Source organism: Hydra vulgaris, chromosome 12, assembly GCF_038396675.1.
Source record: "Hydra vulgaris chromosome 12, alternate assembly HydraT2T_AEP".
In the NCBI taxonomy this organism is placed as follows: Eukaryota; Metazoa; Cnidaria; class Hydrozoa; order Anthoathecata; family Hydridae; genus Hydra; species Hydra vulgaris.
This window is the reverse complement of record NC_088931.1, coordinates 11,203,093-11,212,500: the sequence shown is the minus strand read 5'-3', so window position 1 is coordinate 11,212,500 and position 9,408 is coordinate 11,203,093.

Genomic DNA, 9,408 nt, shown 5'->3' with positions numbered 1-9,408 from the left:
CATAAGTGAAAACTGGCATAAATGCAAATTGGCATAAGCGTGCTGAAATAACTTACAAACATTGTCATAAGTGCAAGCTGGCATAACTGCGAAACAGTTGCAAAAACTGGCTTAAGTGCGCCAAAAGAATTCAAAAACATTAGCATTAGTGCGAATCCATATGCTGGTTCTTACTTGTGACAATGTTTGCAAGTTTGTTTGGCACATGTATGCCAGATTGCATATATGCCAACTTATGCTTTGAATTTATGAAAATTCGTACTTACGGTAATCTTTGCAAATCCTTTTTGCGCATTTATGCTAGTTTTTGCAACTGTTTCGCACTTATGACAGTTTGCAAACATGTCAATTAGCATTTATACCAATGTTTGCATACTTTTTTAGTGCATTTAAGTCAAATTGTACTTGATGTTATTATTTGAAATTGCTTTGCACTTATGCCAATTTGCACTTATTCTAATGTTTGTAGATTCTTTCAGCTTACTTAATAAGTCAAAAAGGAAAAGATGTTTCTTTTCAAAGTTTAAATTTTCTTCCTGTGAATATTTCTGCGAAAAATGGGAGCAGGCACTCTTAATCTCTGCTTCAGACAGTTTTTGATATTCTCCCAAAAAAGAGAATATAGCAAAGATTTCTTGAACTGAAATTCAGAACTGATTATTGTAGTATCTGCACTTAATTTCCTCTAAAAATGTTAACTACTCCTACGATACAGATTTGAGGTGATTGATCAATGCTAGAATTGTTTTCACCTCAATATCAATAGTTGCCTTTCATGCCTGAAAGACCTGGTTGTAGCAATCAACCAATGTGAAGATTTTTATTTAAATTTCAGACATGAAAATACATTTGGAAGATCTCATATTTTTCAGTTTTTTTTAGGCGTGAGATTCAAGCTCTGAACTTCTTCCAAAGATTTAATGATTTGGGTTACTTAATTAGAGAAAGAGCGAATGCTGTCAAGTTTCTCAGTCTATTGTGTTCTGGATTGCTAATGCAAATACACACTATGAAGACTCTTTTACAATATTTCCCAGCGTTGTGGACTAGCAGAGAAAATTGTATAAACCGTATGAGCAGTTCTAAAGTAAGTTTTAGCATATGTACAACTTTAATTTAATGAATGACAACAACAGGGTGAGAATTTAGACAATGGGTTCTTCTTTTGTAGGATTGCTTGAACATCCTTGTATTTTCCTGACATGTTGGCTCCATTGTCATAGCTTTATCCAAGGCACTCTTTAAAATAAATTTTTAAACTTTCCAAAGTAATCCTGCAAATTCATATTCAGTCTTCTTGGCACAATCTGATAAGATCAAAAACCGCTCTTCAATTAAAAATATTTCAGGTTCTTCTTCTTGTACACATCTAATAACAAACGTAGTTTGTTCAATATAACTCACAGAAATGGCATCAACCATAATTGAAAAATAATTTGCTGACTTGCATTCTTCTATAATTTGCCTGCAAACCTCTGCTGCGTCAAAGCCAATGAATTCATTTTTTAAAAATTTGAAAGGTAATGTGCCTGAAGCCGTTGACCCTTGCCCTGTGATTAACTATTATCACATGTATCTTGAGATTTGGGTCATAATGCAAAATTAGTTCTAGCAATCTTAAAAAATTTCCATAATGAGAATCTCTTACTAGGTCAGATTTCCACGAAAAGCCAATCCATATTCGCCAAAAAACAGAGTTACTCTCAAAATTTACTCCACGATTTTTCTCCAGGTGGCTGCGTCTTTGAGGACTTGGCAATTCATAAAACTTCAAATGACTGATAAGTTTTCATTTAAACTTCCAGTTTGTGCCATTAAATGTAGCATTGCTTATGGGCTTTTGAGTGTTCATGCTTAGAAATTCGACTGATTCTTTCGTTTCTTTTCAAACCATCATCGCAAGGATTGAAGAAAGGGCGGATCCATGGGGGGGGGGGGGGAGGGCAATAAAGGCAAGTGCCCCCCCCCCTCCCACCCCCCTTACATGATTTGAAAAAACATTTTTTTGAATCTATTATTTATAGCCTTTTATAAAAAAAGCATACTTAATTTATTGATTATTTTAGGCACTTATATTACAAATTTTAATTTACGATTTCCCGACACCGCAAAACGGTCAATCACGTTTTTAACATTTACCGGAATTTCTCTGTCCACATTAGATAAGGCCAATCCGACTAGTCTGTTTTCTGTCATTCGTGTTCTCAGACAATTTTAAATTCTTCGCAGGATTGAGAAGCTACGTTCAGCACTGACGACACTTACAGGACATGACTTCATAATTTGAAACAATTTGTGAGTGATTGGATATTGCATCTGGCCACACAAATCAAAAACAACAGAAAGATCAGTCGGTAGTGGTGTGATTCCTTCCTCATCTTTCATTTTTATACATTTGCACTGCCATAGTTCAACTTCCAATGTAAATTCAGGTGCAGGTAAGTTTTGGATATTAAGTCCAAGAATGACGCCATAGACATTATTGATTGCAGAAGGAGTTTCATCAATATCTTTATGATTCAATATAATTATATTTTTGGCATCAAAGCATAGATTTGAAGACATTGTAAATTTTCATTAGGAATGTGTGTATTTATGTCCAATATCAACGCATCAAGTAGAGGGATGTAAAATGATCACCTGTAATATTCTTTCATTGTATCTGAAGGTATATTTGTACGACATGTCTGTCGTTGCACTATTGTTTTGTAGGTAAAACTACCATCATTTTCAATTATTATTTTTTCTGCGGCTCTAAAAATGTCCTTAAAAATTTCTTTGTAGTTTTCTCTTTTATGTTTTAAAACAATTAACAGGTCTTTAATGCAATTTTTTGCTTTATGTATGTTTAAACTTTTTTTTTTTTGAAACAACTGACTGCAAAGGAGAATACCCAGTACCGCACAGCCTAAAGACACAGTAAAATCACTTTCTCTAATTGATAACAATAAAATCCGCTCTTTTTTGCAATGATGACATAACACTACAACTATCTGTTCTCACACCGACACATTTTTCTAAAATCGGTAATAAACTTTTTTTTACAACAAGTTTATTACCGATTGACCAATAACTTGGCCGTTAAGAACAGTTTCATTGTAAATGGATGCATTACTTTTAGTTTGACAATTTTGATCATGCAAATCAACAAATCCAACAAAATTTTTTCAAGCTGATCCATCAGGCATCAAATAGCGTAATATTATTGTCATCTGTGACTGATGTGAAGCATCAATTGTAACGTCAAACATAATAGCATTATAATTTGATTCTCTAACCCAACTCACAATTTGTTCTCATATTTCTTCTCCACAGTATTCAATTAAATCATTTTGTGTAGTTTTACTAATGTCTGTTGCAGAGCTGCCATCATCTCTGTGGCCTCTAAAAGGAATATTTTGCCTTTCTAAAATATAACTGTTTCAACAATAGGTTTCAATCATTGACGATTTTCTAAAACTTGTTGAAGCCGTTGAGTGTTTACTCTGTTTACAATATCGATTGCTGGTTTATCATAGTTTTTTAAAAAACACCTTCAAGTTTCAGCAGCTTCCTTGTAATATGTTTTTTTTTGTGACTTGCTAGATCCCCGTCCATGCCAAATAGTTTAACAAACACCTGTAATGGTTGCTTAACTAACTTCTGAAGTGCAACTGTTTGTGAGATCCTGCAGTCTGGTGCTATGAAAATAAGGCACAATATTTGCAGTATATTTCCTTTTTTCTATCTGAATATACTAACCATTCGTATTTTTCCAGATGAGAATGATATCGCTTTTCTCGATTATTTTTCTTAATGTGAACTGAATGCGGCATTTTGTAGTCTAACAGGTTTTTATAGTTATATCATCAATAGTAATACCGACAAAATTTCAAATGTCATTAATAAACCCAGTATTTGAAATCTGACTTAAGCATGTTCGGCTAATTTTAGTGGTTGCAGAGTCAGGTTAAGGCTCATTTAAAATCTGTTCATTTTCTTAAACAGGCATCACTATCTCAAGTGAGATATCATTTCTCCGTTTATATCTTTGTCTTGTAGTTCAAGATGTTAACTATCAATACTAATACTAATTAGCAGCCGTGGTGCAGTGGTCGCGCACTTGCCTCAGAAAAGGATCCGTGGTTCATACCCCAACTTTGGAAAAGTTTTGCGATATCGGATAGGAAGGAGGCGTGAACTTCCTATTAAATGCTTATCGGCGGTGCTTTGTGATAAGACTGTATAGACTCCTTGGGGCACCTAAAATTAAAATAAAAAAAATTCCGGTGATAGTGCAACTGCGGTTTTGAGTTCATTCGTTCTTTTAGTATCCTTAATAGTAGCAGTAAAACTAGTTAAAGGTATCTCAACAAAATTTTCTTTTTTTAAAACTGTAAAGAATGAACCTAAACTACTCTGCATTCAAAAAGGATTAGTTCTCTTCATTGCATCTCGAAAAAAGAATAACTATGGCAACAATCTATTATATCTAGTATATATAAGAAGTACCTTTCTTTTTATTTTATTATAAACTGATATTACAAAGTTGTTTAAAACTATTGATTTTGAAAGTAATTTTTTTTACTATTTAGTTTAAGTGTCGTTTAAGTCAATAACATTTGATCAAAAACTTCACTTAATCATTCAATTTACTCAAATTAATTGCTGTTACCTGATGAATAAAAAGCACTGGTTTCTATTAAAACAACTATTACATTAATTTAACAGTTTTGTGTTAGGTAAATTATTCTTCCAAAATTATAAAAAATAATAAGATTAACTGAAATAATTTTAGAGATAAATATTTAAAAGAATTTTAGAAAACAAGACAGAAAAAAGCTAAAAAACATTTAAAAAATAGTCTAAAGAAAAAAAATGTTTTTGCGGCTTTTCTCTGATCTTGGATTAGAACAACAAAATATTGCTAAGTTACTACGGGGTTTAGTTACGGGGTTTAGTTTTTTGTTTAGCCGTTCTAAAATAAATTACATTTATTTAAAGTTAGGTTCTTATAATTGTAATATGTTTAAAAAAATATTTACGACTATTAATATAGTTTTTTTTTTTAATTAATTTTCTTTTAATGTAATTTTTTTGTAAAGCCATTTTTATGAACCCTGTTATAAAAAATAATTTACTAATATTCTTTTTCAAGATTTTTTAAACAAAACGTTATTTTTAAAACTAAGTTTTAAACGCTAAAAGTGTTTCATCACGTTATAGGCCCGTAGCAACTGGGGGGTCAGCAGGAGCATTTGTCCTTCCCAATAATTTTTCAAATAAATGGTTTTAAAGTAAATTATTAGAAAAAAGCAAGCGAATACAAATTATGAAATAAAAGAGAAAAAAAGGATAGAAGGATCTAATTTGTTATCCGTATTTTTGACGTAAGTTCCTTTGGCAAAAAATTTGGGCCTACTACTACTTCACCTATCTAATAGTATTGCCCCTCCTCCCCAATGTAATTTTTATTTCTACGGGCCTGCGTTATACCAAATTAAGTTTGTCTTAAACGATATTTCGTCTGACTTTTGCAGTTAAAACGTTTGGTTATTTCTCGTAACGACTTGTACTACTTTATACTTTTTTACAATTGTCGCAATTATCTTTTATTTGAAGTAAACTTTTAACAACAAGTGTGAAATAGTTCTTATTGATCGTGGAATGAAGACTTTAATTGATTCTAGATGACGTCTAAATCTGATGACGTTGCACAAAATGTTACTGCACGCGTTGAGTATGAATATGATTTATTTGCTGCTGAAGGCTAGGTACCGTAATAGTTTATTATACAACGACACTGTGATGTATGAGGAATTGTCTATTCTTCATCATCCACATTTTCTTACCAATCTTCCACCACAAACTGGCAAATTTATTCAATATGTTGCAGACAACGCTGATATGAATGTAAAGACTTTAGACTGTAATAACACGCTTCGCATAAAGGGTATCATTCAATTTGTTACCCCGAAAATTTCATTTACACAAGAAGATCAAATACCACAAATAGATCTTGTTATTAATGATAAGGCAGTTGCAGATCTTAATATTACCGTTGAAAATATTATAAATATTATACGATAATATAATATAAGAAGGATTTCTTTATCAGTTCAATGAAAAACTAAAAGAATTTGAAAAACGAAAACCTACTATGGATGCAATATTTAATATGGTGTTGATCGCAAAGAAGTTTATAAGAGCTGAACGCATGGTAGATTGGTAAGCTTATTTGAACAGCATCTTCTTGCTCAATATAGAGCTCCAAAAAAAATTGTTTGTATAGACAAGTATAGATATAAAAGTTTTGTTAAAATACACGGAACAATAAAAGAGTGCAACTATCTTGTCTACTTCCAACATCTGTTTCCGCAGGTCAACACCTATATCGCGCATACTATTAAATTAAAGTATGGATAGGCAACCAACTAGACTCAGCAGACTGGGATTGGAAATTAGTAGGTGGGAATGGGAGCCAATTCAAGCTTTACTCCCACTTGCTCTGGAAATACTTCTCAACACCATCTTTTGCAATTGCAAAAAGAGTTGTAGTGCAAAATGTAGCTGCAAAAAAGTCGGGTTATTGTGTTCACCAGTATGTATTAATTGTCGAGGCTAGTCTTGCTCCAATTTTGAATCAATTTCAATAAATGAAGATTTTAATAATATTATTGATCAGACAGCTAATATATCTTTTTCACATTTCAAGCTAGAAAAAGAAGAAGATGAAGATAGAGACGGAAAAAGCAAAGAAGATATAATATACTAATATATATCTAATAGTATATAGTAATAATACTAATATACAATATATAAGAGATGTACCAGATAAAATATGCGCGTACATTTTAAAGGATATTTATTTAACTATTGTATTTTGATATTGAACGTTATATATATTTTGAAAGTACATATATTAATATTCTTAAATATCACTTTAGAAAGTTTGAGAAGTTTTGTACGTGAGAACGCGCACTTTGCGTTTTACACTCGACATCAGCTTTTGCACAGTCTTCGGCTGGACTTTCTTGGTAGCTCTAATCCATTTATTTTCGAAGTATTTAATGTTTTTGGCTTCTTTTACATTGAACTTTATTTTTCTTTTGACAAGAGCCTAATATCTTTCGATTGAATGTAGTTTGGGACAATTTGGTGGATTGCAGCGTTTTTCAACGAAATCTACTATATGTTCTCTAAGTCAGTTTAAAGTTGTCCCAGAGTAGTGACATAATGCTAAATCGTGCCAAAATAACGGGTTACCCGTGTGTTTTCTTAAAAATGGCAAAAGACGTTTCTTGAGGTATTCTTTTATGTATTTTGGTTTTAATTGTTCTCGTAGTCACGAAACAAGAGCTCCTTTCACCACATTCACAAATTGCTTGCCAAACTAATAATTTTTTAGCGAATTTTTGCATTCCAATACATGTATAACTGGAACTCAGTTTCTTGCGATTAATTGCTGAATAATAATGGTGTCCTGGAAAAGATCGCAAATATGCAGCACAATAAGTTTCATCGTCAATAATCAAACAAGATTTTTTGGCACATAATTTTTTATAGAGCAGCTTTGAACAACGAATTGAGACATTTTCTTGCTTTTCTTCACAACGAGGAACTTTTTTCTTTTAGTAATATTTATAGGCACAATTTCTCTTTACTCTTTGTATAGTGGAAGCACTTGTCTTAAATTTATTTGCTAAAGTTCGAACAGAAATCTCCGGTTTTCTGTCTAAGACATCTTTCACTTTTTTTATCAAAAAATTCCTCTTTAGCTAACTATAGACCAATATCAATCCTTATCCTGTTACCATACCTCTTCGAACGAATAATATCAATCCTTACCGTGTTATCATAACTCTTCGAACGAATAATCTACAATCGTTAATATAAATACCTAATCACAAACAAAATCCTGAATGAAATCCAATATGTATAACAGACAACAGTGTGGTACAGATAGAAATTACCACACCAAATTATTAAAATAAGAGTCTACTCGCTCTTCTTTTTCTCCTTATCATATTAACAGTTTTTACTTAACTTTTTTTGAAATATTTTTAACAATTCGCGAATGGAAGTGTTTTTATCAATCTTATTCAAAAATTAAAATATGGATTTAACGTTAAAAAGCATCGAAAAGTTATTAACAACAAAGCTTGAAGAACAATAAAACTTTTATACTATCAGAAACAAGCAAATTATTAAGAGCAAGAACAAAACTTTATATTAATAATAAATGGAAACTTAAAAATTCTCGCAGAACGACTCGACAAACTTGAATATGAAGCAAAAGAAAGCAAATCAAAAGATGCCATCATTGAAAGAGAAATTTACGAAATTAAAGAGAGCTTGAACTTTCAAGAAGAGAATATAAATAAAAAATTAGAAAAAATAATAACAAATTTGGGGTATGATATAAATTATCTAGTAAAAAAAACAGTGAACCGCTCACGCAGAAACAATTTAAGGATCGATAGTGTAAAGGAAAAAGAAGGTGAAAGATGGGATGATTGTAGAAACTCGGTAAAAGAAATAATTAAAAACAAACTTAACATATCTGACGAAATTGAAATTGAAAGAGCCCATCGTATTGGAAATGCAAGAAATGATAAGTTACCAAGAACAATAATCTTCAAGCTGCTGAATTATTCAGATAAAAATAAAGTTCTTAAAAACGCAAAAAAATTAAGAGAGACTGGCCTATATATAAACGAAGACTACGCGAAAGGAACAATAGAACATTGAAAGAAACTGTGGGAGGAAGTTAAACGACTTCGTAAAGCTGGTAAGTGCGCCATTATTAAATTTGATAAAATTTATTGCAGAGATTTTCAAAAAGAAACAGCTGTTTTAAGCGAGCGCATTTTCTAACAAGTTTTTAATTTCTAAAAAATCATTACGGCTTATGAAACAATAGACTTAAAAAAGCTGCATTTGAATATCTTTGCTAATATATCTTTACCACATAATCATTATGACGACTTCAGCTTTTTAAACGAAAATTACTCCAATTCTGCATACTTTGATATACAAAATTTTAAATTTGTTTAAAAACCACTATAAATAACTCTACGGTAATATACGTAAACATCAGAAGTTTACTTATTAATATAGAAAAATGAAAAAACTTTCCAATTCAAGAAAAAGAAATAAAAGCAAAATATTCTAATTGTCCGCGGATAACAAAAGAAATAAGAAAATCCTCAAAACAAAAACAAAAACTTCACGTAAAATACTTAAAAAATAGAAGCAAAGCGAACCTATCCCTCTACAAGCAATACAAAAACCTATTTTAAAAAATAAAAATAAAAACACAAAATTTTATATTATTCCAAACAAATACAAAAATTTAATGGTGACTTAAAAAAGACATGGGACATTATGAAGGAAATAATTGGTAAAAGTAAATTTAATGTTAATAAA